Genomic DNA, 17,796 nt, shown 5'->3' on the forward strand with positions numbered 1-17,796 from the left:
CCAACGTTGGCCCTTCCTTTCCCGCCTCCCCTTGCCGCCTCCCCTCCTCCCGCATACCTCATGGCCGTCGACCAGGGCAGTAGCAAGCAGGTGACCTCCCCTCCCTCTCCGGCCTCTCCTTCCTTACTTTATTTATGAACAAATGTGAATGACTCTTTACTTTGCAATTTTTAGGTGGATGCTAAGAGGAGAAATAAACTAGATGTGAGCCGTAGGGAAAATCTAGTTTATATCCAATTCAATGGAAGAATGATGGACAAAAGAAAGAAATGTTCTCCTCTCGTGATGTTCTCCTTGGTGAAGATGCTTCCATGGCATAAGATTGGATATGTGAAGATGCATATGTTGAGGACGAGGTTGATCCCGACACCACCATTGACGACGAAGTGGGAGCCACCGAGGCTATAGAGCCTCGTAGGAGTGCAAGAGTGAGAGAACTCCATGAAGTTGAAGAATTTGTTGCCGATGAAGATTCAGAAAATGAGATTGCTTTGGAAGAGGAGATAGAATTTGAGTCCGATAATGATGAGATGATTGAAACAAATGAGGAGGAGGATGAGGACGAGGACACAACACAGCCTTAATTCTTTTTGCCTTGCTATTTAGTATTTACCTAGTAATCACTACAAGAAATATGTCAACTTATGACCACCACTATTGGTCACTGAAAGGTCACAAATTTCCATTTATGACCTATTTGTGACCAAAAACAGAAGGTCAAAAGCTGGCCGTCGTAAACTGACTATAGCGACCTTTCTTCTGGAATGGTCAAAGATGTTTACGACCAAAATATTCCTACTGTGGCGTTTTGGTCACTAGCAACCTCCCCAGGCCACGTAGGCATCCAGCGTGGCAAGCTGATGTGGCACAAGATTCAGCCCGGTCCGATTTGGTGTTCTACATGGGCCGAGCCCATTAATTTGGCCTTTTTAGTTATCATTTTTTTGTCATTCCGATCTACTACATGGGCCTGGCCTAATATTTCAGCCTTTTTTGTTTTTGGGTCAAGGCCTTTCTGGCTCAACGGTTTTTAGTTTTTTAGGAGATGGGTCCAGTACTCAAATGGGTCCCGATTGTCATGTTCTAATATGTGGGTCCATGTTTTCTATTCATCGGTAAATAAATAACCAATATTCAAATCAAAACAACCAGAAAGCACATATAATACTTCAAATATCATCCAAAAAAAGTCTGTTACATCATATAACTTAGATACAATGGTAATCACAGCCACAAGCTCTACAAGTCTCTACAAGTGTAATCGCAACCACAAGCTCTACAAGTGCCCTTTGACAACTTCAAGTAGCCCTTTGGTTTCTATCAGTCCCGATTTGACGAACACACCAGGCTTCAGGGTCTTCTCCATAGTGTCGACCAAAGATCTCACCCTTCATCGGCATCAGAGTGATGCACCTGAACATGGCAGGGAAAAGGATTACCTGCCAAAAGCCAAATTTATACAAGATATTAGCCTTTCAGTGGTGCAGAATATCAGAGAACCATGCTTCAGCATTACAGGGCATGGAAACGTAAAATGCAATTTTTTCACAAAAGGCGTACAATCGCAAATTTACTATCCACAAAATTAAATTGGAAAAAACAAGTGAAACAGTGAAGTGCATGTCAGCCTTAGTGTTTCTATTTCCTACAAATGACTGAGACCATGGTGTTTCAACCTTTTGCAGAACACTATTCTATAACAATATATATTGAGCATGCTACAGCAGAAGCTTGAATTTATGGTTTCTATACTTCTACATTATACATCCTCAGTAATATAGACCTTTTTGCTACATCCTGTACACGGCAATAGGAGAAAAATTCTAATAAATTCATTACACGCTTGCCAATAAAAATGACAAGTTAACTACACACCAGGGAACATAAACTTGAGAGGTTGAGATCAAGGCCTATCAACTACATCATATATATGCATTAAAAAAGAAGGCCATATGGACGACCAATGCATCATAATTATCAGTTTTAGACACTACAGGACCAGAAAGTAGGTGCTACTTCAAGTTTTAGAACTCAACCATTCATCAGTAATAGTAGCAATTTAATCTTACTAAAGATAGGCACTACAGCCAGAACTTACACGCAAAGATCCTGGAATTTTATGCACAACACCAGCAGATTAGCTATATGAACACAATACCAGAATTTTATGCATCATGAATGAAGAAATCAAAATAGGATGCTTCGCTTTACTTGTGTGCGGAGGATAAGCAAAAGTAGCAGCACATGATTTTCCTATTTTCTTTGCTTTCCTATTAGCATCTCCGGTCAATCAAACAGGATGCAACAAGTGATTACATTAACCCCGATTCAAATATTTGAAGTACTGGACAATCATTTCATGCAGCCATTCATAAACATACTACTACAAGGGAATTACAACTTTTATTTTAAGCATAATGTTTAAGTACGTAAACTTTCCTCAAGAGTCCCTACACACTACTACTCAACTACTATACGTGTGTAGTACTCTGTCAGTAAGCAGCAGAGGAGATTGAAACGTAAGGACCATGTGTGTGTGTGTGTAGAAAACACACACAATAAACACTGAACATCACTAGTCACCCTACACACAGCAAGCTTCAGATGTTTAGAACAGATCAACATGTTGAGCAGTTAGGGAATCACGAGAAGGAAGTAGGAGGGTGGATCACGATGGTCTCACCTTGTTGCCATCGTCCTCATCCAACCCCGGCGACCAAGTACACATCCAAGCCAGTTCACGAATCCATGGGTGCTAGCTTGCCTACCAGCACCAGCATTGTGCCCCTGGATGCCACAAAAACAACCTGACTTGTAAGCATAGATAGAGAAGAACAAAAGAGAAACAACACACTAATGCTACAGTGCCTCCGAGTATAATCTTAATATAGCCAACAACACTTAAAAGAAATAATATCTATAGAAGATTCCATACAAAGTAGAACAATTGTACTTGGCAATGCACACATAGCTACTGGTAACTGGTTATTTTGGTTCATTGTCATCAAATTAAAAAAGAACCAAAGGAACATACAAAGAGTACAAGAACAAACAAAGCTCATTGTCTGATTTCATTTTAGCTAATAGAATGTTGTGACAGCAAATGTGAAATGCTTGATGATGTACATGAATTCACATTTAGAAGGAAATAACTGAAACTACTCATCATTCATGAACATACATATGTAATCTTAATCTATGAAATTACTGCAGAAAGAACTACTGTAATGGACCATTCATCAACATACATCTATAATCTTAATCTTTTGATATTGTGTTGGAAAGAAAGAACTACTGCAGATTCATAGTACAATGAAGGAACTGCTGTTGAACTGAAAATACTGCAGAACCAACACCAAACAGCTATTGCAGACAACACTGACAAAGAAGGAGACCGGGGTTGCACTCGCAATGCGCTAGCGTGTAGACCAGGGTTCAGTAATAGGAAACAACTGAATATGACATAAGGATGCAACAAAACTAACATGACATGGTAACATGGCATTCAGCTACCCCAAACCATCTAGATCCCAAAATCCGGGGCATTTCCCACTCCCAAATCGCTGCATCCTCCAACTTAAAAGGATGCAAACACTTGACAGTAACTCCATCCTAGCTATGTAATTCAAGTTCAGCAACAGAAAACAAAACCGCTGGATATGACAGTAGGATGCAACAAAATTAACATGACACGACACGGGGACGAAATAAACATGTTCTAACTGAGATGCACAAAACAGTCTACTGCCTCAACCCATCTGAACCCCGAATCCTAGTACCAGCAATTCAATCGAGTAGAGAGGAGGAGAGGACGAGCTCACCTACAGCCAGAATAAGATCCATGGATGATACATCCCGACAAGCAGCCATGGTCGAGCACTCCCTCCCCAGGCGCCATCCATCCTTGTTGTCCAGTCTGTCTACAATCCATCCTTCCTCCTGCATACCTACAATCGAAGAACAGAGCAGAGTTAGAGAGAGAGAGGGAGAGAAAGAGGAGGGGATGGAGTCACTGGAGGAGAGCTCGAGTACCCCATGGCCACCGGGCGGAATAGCACCATCCAGGGGCTAAGCCACGTGTGAGGGCGCGACAGATGTCGGGGAGGAGCTGCCAAAGTCGCCGGAGCCGTGCTGACGATGGATCTGGAAGGGAGGCGGCGCAGATGTGTCTGATTTGATCTGGGCGGGGCGGGGCACACCGGCGTCAGCCAGGCCCAGCCGCGAGAACGCCTCTGCCAGGCACACCAGCGTCAGATCCGCCCACTCCCTCTGCTCCTCCTCCTCCTCCGACGCCGCCTCGCCGGCCTCGCGTCCGGTCGCCATCTCGCCTCCGCTCGCTTTTCTCTTCGGGTTGGTGAGCTGCTTGGTTCGGTTGGGTGGTGAGGGAAGGGGAGGGGCGAGAGGAGGGGGGCGTGGGGGAGACCATGAACGACGGCGAGCTCCACCGGAGGGAGGAGGCGGTGGCGGCGATGGATCTGGAAGGGAGGCGGGGATGGATTGGGTTGCGAGGCTCGCGGTGAGGTGAGACGAGGGAGAGATGGTGAGGGGAGGGAGGGACGAGGTCGGCAGCGGTGGGTGAGGAGGACGGCAAGGTCGGCAGTGAGTGAGGAGGAAGGCGAGGTCGGCGGTGGATCGGGAGGCGACGGAGTGAGATTGGATCGGGAGGTGGCTGCGGCGGCGAGCAGATGGGGGAGAAGGGTGCGATGGGGGAAGGGGTGTGATGTGAGCTAGGGTTTGTGCTGCGGTGGGGTGGATGGACGGATGGATGGACGGATGGATGTGGGATGGTGAGATGGATGGATGGATGGATGAGTGCCATGTCATCGATCCGTGGGAATGGTTCTGATTGGTTCGGAAAATCAGTGATTTAAAAGAGTTTCCAAGTACAAAAACTAGAGGGATTTTGTGAAGTAGCTATCAAAAATATTTTGCAAAAGGGTACCACACAAATTTTCACTAGAGTTAGACCACATTTTATGGATAAGGACCAATTTGTACGCATTTCTCATCTTTCTAGCTATTTTTAATCATTTTTCGAGTGCCCCCAATGATGTTTTTTTGTGAAGAACCTACCAAATAATTATTGCAAAATTGCACCAAATCATTTTTCTAAAAGACTAGGTAATATTTAACGCATAATTGACCAAATGGTTGGGTGTAAAAAGTTTTGATCCACATCTAGTGAAAAAGACAAATTTCCGCCGATTCAGTTGGAAGCGGGTCAAATTTGAACTGCAGCTGCCTCATAGTTTGCTATTTATTTTTTCCAAAAATCATTTCTAGTTACATAAGGACCTATTTAATCAGAGAAACACCAAAAAAATTCCAAGATTCAACCACTAGCTAGGAACGGTCATTCCCGCCGTTTTGACCGCATTTTGGAACGGGCATAAAAAATTCAAAAAAAATCAAAAAATTGGGAAACCTTTGCATTGTGTCATCATATGTGGCCAAGTTCCTAGGAAAAATAACAAACTTGTTAGACGGCAATTATTTTAAAAAAGTGTTCTCAGAAACGAGCTATCATGTGTGGAGATCAATGGCTTTCAAGCCAAATGATCAATCTTATGGACACATTCATGGCATAGTTTGTTCAAATGATCTCATATTGTGCACAAGGGTGCATATTGGAATGGCAAACAATGTTGCCTAAGGAAGTTTTCATTTTCGTTGGACGAAAAAACCATTTTTCATTTTTCGAGTGCCCGAAAGGAGGTTTTTTGTGAAGGAACTACCAAATAATTGTTGCAAAATTGGACCAAATCATTTTTATAAAATACTAGGCCATATTTCATGCACAATTGACAAAATGGTTTGGTGTAAAATTTTTTGATCCACCTCTCGTGAAAAAGACAAATTTCCGCCGATTCAGCTGGAAGCGGGTCAAATTTGAACTGCAGCTGCCTCATAGTTTGCTATTTATTTTTTCCAAAAATCATTTCTAGGTACATAAGTATCTATTTAATCAGAGAAACACCAAAAAAATTCCAAGATTCAACCACTAGCTAGGAATGGTCATTCCCGCCGTTTTGACCGCATTTTGGAACGGGCATAAAAAATTCAAAAAAAATCAAAAAATTGGGAAACCTTCGCATTGTGTCATCATATGTGGCCAAGTTCCCAGGAAAAATAACAAACTTCTAATACGACAATTATTTTAAAAAAGTGTTCTCAGAAACGAGCTATCATGTGTGAAGATCAATGGCTTTCAAGCCAAATGATCAATCTTATGGCCACATTCATGGCATAGTTTGTTCAAATGATATCACATTGTGCACAAGGGTGCATCTTGGAATTCCAAACAATGTTTCCAAAGGGAGTTTTCATTTGCTTTGCACGGAAAATTCATTTTCCATTTTTTGAGTGCCCGAAATGAGGTTTTTTTGTGAAGGACCTACCATATATTTGTTGCAAAATTGTACCAAATAATTTTTGTAAAATATTAGGACATATTTAATGCACAATTGACAAAATGGTTGGGTGTCAAAAGTTTTGATCCACCTCTGGTGAAAAAGACAAATTCCCGCCGATTCAGTTGGAAGCGGGTCAAATTTGAACTGCAGCTGCCTCATAGTTTGCTATTTTTTTTACAAAAATCATTTCTAGGTACATAAGTATCTATTTAGTCAAAGAAACATCAAAAGTTTTCCAAGATTCAACCACTAGCTAGGAACGGTCAAGCCCGCCGTTTTGACCGCATTTTCAAACGGGCATAAAAAATTCAAAAAAAATCAAAAAATTGGAAAACCTTCGCATTGTGTCATTATATGTGACCAAGTTTCCAGGAAAAATAATAATCTTTTAATACAGAAATTATTTTAGAAAAGTGTTCTCACAAATGAGCTATCATGTGTGAAGATTCATGGATTTCAACCCAAACGCTCAATCTCATGGTCACATTCATGGCATAGTTTGTTCAAATGATCTCATATTGTGCACAAGGGTGCATCTTGGAATTCCAAACAATGTTGCCAAAGGGAGTTTTCATGTTCTTTGCACGGAAAATTCATTTTCCATTTTTCGAGTGCCCGAAATGAGGTTTTTTTGTGAAGGACCTACCATATATTTTTTGCAAAATTGTACCAAATCATTTTTATAAAATATTAGGACATATTTAATGCACAATTGACAAAATGGTTGGGTGTCAAAATTTTTGATCCACCTCTGGTGAAAAAGATAAATTCCCGCCGATTCAGTTGGAAGCGGGTCAAATTTGAATTGCAGCTGCCTCATAGTTTGCTATTTATTTTTTCCAAAAATCATTTCTAGTTACATAAGTACCTATTTAATCATAAATACATTGTTTGGTGGTGATACGTCGAGGTTTGGGTGGTGGCCGAGGGCCCCAACTCTAGAGCGCGTAAACTCGCATGCCCGTCGCGTGGTCACCGCGTGACCGTGGTGTTGCCTTGTGTTCTGGGCAGCCTAGGCATGTCTAGTGGGTTGAGAACTCCCCAGGTAGGTGCTAGGAACAAAATTACAACATAAGATTCTCACGAGGAGACCGATCGATGCTCAAACATGAATTAGCGGCCAAGTGTTTGATTAGCGGTACGGGAAATGTACATGGCTAATGGGCGTGAGTTTTGGCTGAGGATGATCAGTTACTAAGAAGACCGTCTTCACAAATTTCCAGCTCAAAAGGAGGAGCCTAGGTGGTACTTGCTTTGCAAACCACCACACTGGACATAAATACGAATGTTGAAGCTCAGCTCAGAATAATGAATGGATTGAGCTGGCATTTGGTGGAGGATCGTTATTTGGTCATAGGAAAGCACTGTAGAAAATGGATACTATTTGGACATGCCAAAGTGGTACTTCCTTCACAAACTGTTACTCTGAACAGAATAGGAAAATGAATATTTTTGAATTATTTTTGAACTAGGCAAGGAAGATTTTTACATATTTGATGAAGATATGACCCAAAGAATTTATGAGATTTTTTTGGGAATTTTGGGAATGATAGAAATATAGGTTGCTTCACAACCTAGGGCAAAAACTGCCACATGGACATGACACATAGGCAAAACTGATGAGATGGCGCCTAGTCATCACAACCCACCACAATCTACAAGGTTATGACCATCTATATTGGTCATTAACAACTAGAAATAAGGCAGCGGACTAGCACTGTTTGCTTTGTGACCATTTCGTGTAAGGAAATTACGACCTTTCTGACCAAAATGGTCGCAATGGTTTAGGGTTTGAAGCCCCCTGAATAGCTTTTGACCAATTGGTCTAAAATGGTCATAAATTTATGACCAATTCTTCGAGGGTCACTGAAAGAAGGTCATAAGTTGACATATTTCTTGTAGTGAATTTATTTTGGGTGTGGCCTTGTGGGAGAAGGAGAACTTTGTCTATGTGTGCTATTTGGTATTTTCCTACTTTGAGTTCTCAACTTGTCATGCAATGCAACTATGCAAGATTGCAAGGATCCATGAACTATATTTATTTGTGTTTTATAGTTGAGGACCTTGTTATGTTATGCACTTATGCAAGAAGTCAAGAACTATGATTATTTGTGTTTTATGGCTGTTTTGAATTGTCACTTGTGGACCTTGCTATGTCATACTATCATACATACTTGTGGACCTTGTTATGTTATTATACTGTCATATCATACATACCTGATACTTGTGGGCCTTGCTATGTCATGTGATACATACTTGTGGACCTTGTTATGTTATGCAAATTCAAGAACTATGATTATCTGTTATTAAGTTATTACAAGTCTTAGAGATGGAGCACATAATGATTGTTGCTGTACTTGTTGAATATATCATATTTTACAGCATTGTTGTCATACACACGTACACTCATACAACAATTCGGTTTTCATAATAGGTACTTATTCATTCCAGGCCATTTAAATAAATTTTTGCGTGGCCAAAATATGGTCTCAACACCGGGATTCTAAGATATATAGAAAAATTGATCGATTAATGCTCGACCGATTAATTCCGATTAATTGACCGATTCACGATTAATCCCTACTCCCTAGTTGACTGAGCAGTTACCGATTACCGATTTCCTGAACATTGGTAAGGACTTACAACAACGGCTTGAACTCGTGTGCTCATGCCCTTCATCTTGCTGGTGTGGCAATGCTTGAAGATTTGCAATGCATTCGGTTCAGGTTCTTTTTGGTCTGCACGGGCTTTCCTCTGTATTTGGAACAAGTCAATATAGATACGATAATATGGCACAAAAAAAGAAGGAAGTAGCAGCTATTTACAAGAGCCTCGCAGTGTGCAATATAGCTACGAGATCCTGTTGTCTGTTGGAATTTCACTTTAGAACGGTTGGTTTTGTTCTTCAAACAGTTAGCCTAGAAGAAGATACACTTGTAAGGCACATACATAAATACAAGTTCAATATGTGGTCTGATCAAATAGATATAGCCTACCTGATACTTTGGATCAGACCAGTGTTTAACAAGGGCTGTCCAGTCTTCATCTGTAATAATTCCACTGGAGATGTTTGGGCGATTTCATTGTTAGCCTTGCCTTCAAAGTGAGATTTTCTAAGGTGGTACCGATACTGTCGTAGAGCAGAGTGAAAAACATGAGTGCATGCTTGTTTAGTTGCATCATCTTTCAGATCCAACTTGAACCTCATCTGTTGAAAAAATAATGTGAGTCTTATTAGGAGGAAGCTAGAAAGTATGGGACAGAGCAAGACAATATTACTAATTGCAATGAATAACATTACTTACGGATAAATGGTCAAGGAAGGTGTTAAACTGGGTATTGTCTTTTTCATTCCTGTACTGGATCACGTTGGGAGGATACGCGCATGACACCTAACGGCAACGGCTGCCTTTGATACTAACTTGGCTGACTCTGTAGCATCACGTGGCCTTTTTAAACCTGCCTCAAAATGGATCTCCATTCTTCCTCCTTTAGATTTTGTTAATCTGTCAAGCATTATCCCTGATGTTTGTTTCCGCTTGCGCCGTGGTGCTAGTTCAACAACGAATATGGAAAGTGTTAGTGTACATCAAACTGTGAGAGTACATATAAAGGAGCATGCAACTGCAACTTGACTCGGTCAGGTACCGTCTTGGTGTTGATGCTCATGAGGTTCATCTGATCTTGCGAAGTCCTGTTGTGTCAACAGTGCTTCAGAAGTAGAGTTAGGTGTGAAGGCAGCTTGGGAACTGGCCAGTTCCGGAGCAAACGAACGAGTAACTGGTTGAGATGCTGGTACAGTTGAAGAGGATGTTGTAGCTGGTGGAGCAGGTGATACTGTGTTTGTAGATTTAGCCGGTGGACTTGGACCTTCTACTGCACTATAAGTACCAGCAGAATCTCGATGACAGAACCTTTTCCGTTTCACCCGACGAGTAACAACACTCCCTACTATATTATTTTCCTTGCTCTTTTTTGACTTTGCCATGTCAAGCTGTACCCACAACACAAAAGAATAAAATCACTCTTCAGAACTCATTGATGCATGATACAGACAAGCAATACTTTGATGTAAGACAACCGTATGAGGATGCAATATGTAAGAAAAATAGGACGGCATGACATATTCACAGCTACCATGTGCAAACTAAGCAGAAGGATTTTCAAGAAAATAGAAGTAATGCAAGATAGACACCATATGAAAGATGCAACCAATATTACTCTGCCAAGTTAAAAGTGTCTTGTCATAAGTGGCAATTCGAAAAATTAGAAGCAGTGCAACATAGAAATCAATGCAAGATGCAACCACTATCAAACTGCCATGTTAAAAGCGTCCAATCATGAGTTACTGATGCGGGATACACAACAACAGTACTTTGATGTAAGAACATGGTATGATAGATAGATGCAGTGTATTCTAGACATAGAAAGCCATGTCATATGCACATGTATAACGTATAAACTCAGCAGGTGCAATTTAATCAAAATAGAAGAAATACAGGCTAGACACCATATGCAACATGAAACCAATTATCACACTGTCAACTTAGAGCAAGCACATGCGATGGTGGAGTGCAGGAGATGAACTCATCATGTAGACTTGGGACTTCAACTTCATTAGCAGTAGAAGTGGCAAATCTAGAGAGTCTCTGTTTGCGTCGGTGCGGAGTACCACCAACATCCCCTAACTTACTCTTTTCCTTCCTATTTTCTGATATTGCCTTATGAAGTCAAAACCACAAGAAGATGAATAAAATTAGCTCTGCATAACTGGTTGATGCATGATATAGACGAACACTACTTTGTTGTAAGGCAAGCGCAGGATAGGAGGATGGAATATATACAAAAAAGACAACGTTTCATATTCACACGTACGATAGGAGGATGGAATATGTATGAAAAAACAGTAAGTGGAAGGCATTTCAACAAAATTAGAAGAAATGAAAGCTAGGCACCATATGAACATGCAACCAATATCACCCTATCAGGTAAAAAGTGTCTCGTCGTAAGTGCCATTTCAAGAAATTAGAAGCAGTACAAGCTAGAAGACAATGCAAGATGCAACCTACATCACAGTCCCAAGTTAAATGTGTCTTATGGCTATGGGTAAGAGATCGTTGCAGGTATAAGTTGTAAGTTACACAGATGCAATTCTACATAATCAGAAGCAATACAAACTAGACATCATACCGAAAATGCAACCATGTATAACAGTTCCAAGTAAGCGCAAGCACCTATGATGGTGGAGTAGGGGAGATGTTCTCATCATGTACACTTATGTTCTAGAAACAGGAACACATGTCATATTCACAGGCATTATGTGTAAAGTAAGCATATGCAATTAAAGTTAGAAGCAATACAAGCTAGACATCATACGCAACATGCAACCTCATATAATAGTGTCAAGTTAGAGCAAGCACCTGTGATGGTGGAGTAGGGGAGATGTGCACATCATCTACACAGCTACGTTGACTGTCCAACCTTGTGTTGTCTTGCGAATCTTGTTGGGAGGCTGGCGGAGTAGAATCTGTAGAGACCCCCTGTTTGAGTTGCTCCGAAGGACCACCATCATCCACTGCCGGACTAATTTCATTCAGCTGTAATGATTTTGCATTGTGAAGTCAAACCGATAAGAAAAAGGAATAAAATTCGCTCTTTAGAACTCATTCATGCATGATACTGACGAACAGTACTCGGATGAAAGGCAAACACATGATGCAAGGATGGAATATGTATGAAAAACAGGATGGTGTGACATATTCACACCTATGATGTGGTAACTAAGCATAAGACATTTCAACAAATTAGAATCACTACAAGCTAGACACCATATGAAAGATGCAACCAATATCACTCTGCCAAGTTCAAACTGTATGGTGTTTCAACAAATTAGAAGCAGTATATGCTAGAAATCATATGCAAGACACAACCAATATCACAGTGGCGACTTAAAGGTGCCTTATCATAAGTGGCTGATGCGGGATATGCAAGAATAGTAGTCTGATGTAGAAACAGGAACACATGTCGTATTCACAGGCATTATGTGTAAAGTAAGCAGATGCAATTCAACAAAGTTAGAAGCAATATAAGCTAGACATCAGACGCAACATGCAACCACATATAATAGTGCCAAGTTAGAGCAAGCACCTGTGATGGTGGAGTAGGGGAGATGTGCTCATCATCTACACAGCTACGTTGACTGTCTAGCCTTGCGTTGTCTTCCGAATCTTGTTGGGAGGATGGCGGAGTAGAATCTGTAGAGAACCTCCATTTCAGTTGCTCGGAAGGACCACCATCATCCAATGCCTTGCCAATTTCCTTTAGCTTTATTGGTTTTTCATTGTGAGGTCATACCGACAAGAAAAAGGAATATCATTCGCTCTTCAGAACTCATTCATGCATGATACTGACGAACACTACTCTGATGAAAGGCAAAGTCATGATACAAGGATGGAATATGTACGAAAAAATGGACGGCTTGACATATTCACACCTATGATGTGGTAACTAAGCAGAAGGCACTTCAACAAATTAGAAACACTGCTAGACACCATATGGAAGGTGCAATCAATATCACTCTGCCAAGTTAAAACTGTCTCGTCATAGGTGGCATTCATCAAACTAGAAGCAATACATGCTAGAAATCATATTCAAGACGCAAACCAATATCACACTGCCAACTTAAAGGTGTCCCATCATAAGTGATTGATGCAGGATACACAATAAGAGTAGTTTCGTGTAAGAACATGGTGTGATAGACAGATATAGTATGTACCAAAAACAGGAAAGCATGTCATATTCACATGTATCATGTGTAAGCTAAGCAGATACAGTTTACACTAATTAGGAGCAATACGAGCTAGACACCATATGCAACATGCAACCAGATATCACACTACCAAGTTAGAGCAAGCACTTTGGATGGTGGAGTAGGGGAGCGGAGACTTGGACCGTGTAATGCACTATCAGTACAAGGAGAATCGGTACAGATGCTTCGTTTACGTTGCTGTAGAGGACCACCATCATCGCCTTCCTTACTCTTTTCCTTCCTCTTTCTTGATTTTGCCTTGTCAAGTCAAACCCACAATAAAAAAGGAATAAAATTTGCTCTTTAGAACTTATTGATGCATGATACTGACGAACACTACTTTCATGTAAGGCAGCCGCATGATAGGAGGATGGAATATGTATGAAAAACAGGACGGCATGACATATTGACATGTATGATGTATAAAGCGTAAACTAAGCACAAGGTGCTTGAACTTGTTAGAATCGATGCAAGCTAGAAACCATATGAAAGATGAAACCAATATCACTTTGCCAAATTAAAAGGGTGCCCTAACAAATGTATTTGACCAAATTAGAGGCAATACATGGCAACATGCTAGAAATAATATGCAATATGCAACGAATAAAGGTGACTCATCGTAAGTGATTGATGCAGGATACAGAAGAGAGGTAGTTTCATGTAAGAACAAGGTTAACACATAGATGTAGTGTGTACCAAAAATAGGAAGGCATGTCATTTTCACAGGTATAGTGTGTAAACTAAGCAGATGCAATTTACCCTAATTAGAAGCATTACAAGCTAGACACCGTATGCAACATGCAACCACATATCACACTGCGAAGTTGGAGCAAGCACCTATGATGCTAGGTACAGAGCAACGTTCAATATCTTCATTTAGGCTTGCTGTTTCTTGAGAATCATGTGGAGAGGATGAAATTGCATTCTTTATAAGAGTATTGCGTCTCATATGCGTGACTGTCTCATCATAAGCGATAGACGCAGGATACACAAGAACAGTAGTTTGATGTAAGAACATGGTGTGATAGGCAGATGTAGTATGTACCAAAAACAGGAAGGCGTGTCATATTCACATGTATAATGTGTAAGCTAAGGAGATGCAATTTAACAAATTAGGAGCATTGATGAGGGATACACAAGAAAAGAAGTTTGATGTAAGAACATGGTTAATAGAAAGACGCAGTATGTACCAAAAACAGGAAGGCATGTCATATTCACATGTATAATTTTTAACTAAACAGATGCAATTTACCCTAATTAGAAGCATTACAAGGTAGACACCATATGCAACATGCAACCACATATCACACTGTGAAGTAAGAGCAAGCACCTGTGATGGTGCTGTGGGGGAATTGCGGTGATCAACTAGAGAGCTACATTGACTATCTTCATTTAGCCTTGCTATTTCTTGAGAATCATGTGGGGAGGATGACACTGCACTCTTTAAACGAGTAGGGCGTCTCACAGTAACCCACCCGGGTGACTGTCTCATCATAAGTGATTGACGAGGGTTACAAAAGAGCATTAGTTTGATGTATGAACATGGTTAATAGACATATGTAGTATGTATCAAAAACAGGAAGGCATGTCATTATCAAAGGTATAATGTGTAAAGTAAGCAGATGCAATTTAACCAAATTGGAAGCAATACAAGCTAGACACCATATGCAACATGCAACCACATTTGACAGCGCGAAGTTAAAGCAAGCACCTGGGATGGTTGTGTGTGGCAATTGAGATCATCAACTGTAGAGCTATGTTTACTGTCTCCAACTATTGACACTCCACCCATTAGAGCGCTGAAACACTTAGTGCTTATCTTCAAATTACACTAGAGCGACTTCTGTCTTTTCTTTTTCTGCATTCATCAACACTGCGTCAGAGTCTGAAATACCCATGCATAAAAAAAATAGTGTGAGTATGGGTGAAGTGTGTGCACAATTAGTATAGTGTAAAGGTAGGAGATAGCAGGTCGGTGAGAAATAAATGACGGGAGACATATGATAGCTCTACAACATGCATGGAACACTCAATTACTACAGGATTCTATGAAAATAACAGTCGACTGAAAGCAAATAGGTCAGTCCATTTTTTCTGCACCATCCGATGTACAAAGAACGGGCAGATCGCCTTCATCTACCTCCAGCCAGTCAGTGTTGACGATCTTCCTCGAAACGCCAGCGACCATTGGCCCGGTATTCCTCCCCTGCCTGCGCCCTCCCCTCGACCTCACCGCACCGCCGTGCTTGGCACCGCCCCCCCCGGCCATCCATTCAAGCCCCGCCGACCTCCAGATCGGGTGCAAGCAGCTCCTGCGCCCCACACCCCTATGATACACACTGATGCGCCGCTTCCCCGGGGAACAAGCGGACTAGGTGCTCCGCGCGCCTAAGCGGGTGTGCTTCTTTTAATTGCGGTTTGACTGACCCTGAATTGAAATCTAGGCGGGCTACTAACCTCTAGCAAAGGTGAAATAGTAAAAGGGAGGAAACCTTGTGCATTTAGTATCATGAAGAAGATGCAGTAAGAAGCGCTCAACTAGTTTCTTTCGTGGGATGAATACGGTGTGAGCGGAGACGTAAGATTTGCACGAATAAGGGAAGAGGAGTACCTCTTTTTGTTGGCAGTGTTGTGTCCTCCTTCTATTTCTCCTACGATCTTGTTATTCGCCGGAAACCAAAAGTTGTGGAGGACGGTGAAGCCTTGGATGAACCCATGGCCAAGTTGTTGAGTGTGGTGCGGTGGCCGTCTGTCGGTGGCAGGGAAGCAGATCCGAGGCGGCGAACGATGGCATGGCGGGAACAACTCTGGTGCGGTGGACGGTTGCGACAGTGGAGCCGTAGCAGTGAGGCGCAGGACGGCGTGCTCAGAGTGGTTCTGGTACGGCGCACGTTGGCGTCGGTGTCGTGGAGGCAGCTCTGCCTCGGCTTCAGCTGCTAAGTTCTTGAGGGCGTTGCAGTTGCGGTTGTGTTGGACGATGACCTCGGGGTACCGGCTCCGGCGTGATGGAGGAGGGCGGCGGTGGATTGGCCGCTGTGGGGTGGAGGACGGAGGAGGCTGGGGTTTCGCGGCTGGTGGAGAGGGCGTTTTCGCGCCCACGGAGTATGAATGGGGAAACGGAGGGAGACTGGGAACTAAGGGGGAACAATGTTTCGGTTTGAGATGCGCTTGTTTGAAATTTGGGGAAAGTTACAAACTTTGCCCCCATCTAAAATTTCGGACATATTGTGGGTTGGGGGTAGGACAGTCATGTCAGGTGTCCCAAATGTGGGCGGGATTGATTTCGGCCGAGCACATGGGTGTTTAGGTTCCCACAGCGTATGAATGCTTCTCGGAGGCGGTTGAGACTGGCGTCTTGGTGAAGTTACAAACCTACCCCGGTTTAGACCTTTGGACATCGGGCCGATAGGCTACACGGGCCAGAGTCAGGACAATAATTTCCTACCACCAAAACATTAGTCTCGCGCGGTTTCGGGTGACCAGAGGCCTATTTGGCGCTTCGTTCAATATTTGGGAGCAGAAGCATTAATGTTTTCGATTCTCTTGAATTGAACTTTTAGGCTTTGTTAAACTTCACAAATCTTTACTCTTGAAAATCCTAAAGCTACGATTATTTTGGAATGGAGGGGGTACATTTTAATATACATTGTACACGAGTATATATTAAAAAATATGCAACTTACCTTAGTTCATGCATGCTTCCAGATATAATCTCCTTGGTTGCAAAAAAAAGAGTTAGATATGTGTATGAATATATATAGCATGTTCAAACTCACAACAAAGATTGATGCCCTCTTTTACATCTGATTTACAAATGCCATTATCTCGGGTTCAAATAGATGAATGCGCTTCCTATGAATTCGAATCTTCGAAACCCCCTTTATGTTGAATTCGACATGTATTTTATTTCGTAGCTAGAAATTTGGAATGTATCCATGCAAGTGACAAATGTATAAAGTGCTTCACACTAACAACATGGAGTGCACTAATTAATGTTTATATATGAATTGCAAAAGCATCCATTGCCTGTATTTCAAACCGCTCTCACTCTATGGATCGATAATATGAAATAAACACATGCACATGCTAGAATTCAATAGAGTATGGGTGTCTGATAGACCGATTTTCGTCCATACGCATTTTTGCAAAATTCATGATCTCATCCAAAAATAATAATGCCATTTATATTTTAATTTAATGCGCAGAACCGCCTTTTACACGTAGATGCACTATGCCTTGCCCCGTTCTCACAAACGCGTTATATATCTCTCTATCTAACGCATAAGTGCACACACTTTATATGCATCGGCATTTCTCTGTCACACATGCTCACAATCTCTCTCAGGGTGTCGGGGTGTATCACGCACATGCTCTCTCTGTTTCTCTCTCTCTCTCTCTTTTTGACTACTATGTACCACTCTTTTCACTAATCTCGGTTGGAAAACACTATTTCTCTCACATGCATATATACACATGCACGGTCTCTACTAGCCCCGTATACGCACATATATGTGCCTACGTGTCACCCGCACACACATTATCTTTAGGCCTCTCTCGCACACATCCCCCCCCCCC

This window comes from Triticum dicoccoides, chromosome 1B (genome assembly GCF_002162155.2).
Source record: "Triticum dicoccoides isolate Atlit2015 ecotype Zavitan chromosome 1B, WEW_v2.0, whole genome shotgun sequence".
NCBI classification, from domain to species: domain Eukaryota; kingdom Viridiplantae; phylum Streptophyta; class Magnoliopsida; order Poales; family Poaceae; genus Triticum; species Triticum dicoccoides.